The following is a 281-nucleotide window of genomic DNA, read 5'->3' on the forward strand; positions in this document are numbered from 1 at the left end:
GTGGGGAGGTGGGGGAGGGGGTCCCCACTCCAGCTCACACCTCACCCCCACACCCACCCTGAGCTCCTGGGGCTTCATCCATCCCCCCAGTCTGCTTCCGGAGCAAGCGCCCTGCCGCGGGGCCGGTGGGGATGCTGGCACCCTGGTGCCTGTGTGCATGTACCCCCAGCCTGCTGTGCCAGACTTCTCAAAGCAGCCCCAGATCTGGGCTCCTGCCTCCGTCCAGGGCTGTGGGTTTTGCCTTCACCAGCTCTGGGGAGAACCTGCCTGGTGGGAAGGGG

Source organism: Egretta garzetta, unplaced genomic scaffold (genome assembly GCF_000687185.1).
Source record: "Egretta garzetta isolate BGI_Z169 unplaced genomic scaffold, ASM68718v1 scaffold100, whole genome shotgun sequence".
NCBI classification, from domain to species: Eukaryota; Metazoa; Chordata; class Aves; order Pelecaniformes; family Ardeidae; genus Egretta; species Egretta garzetta.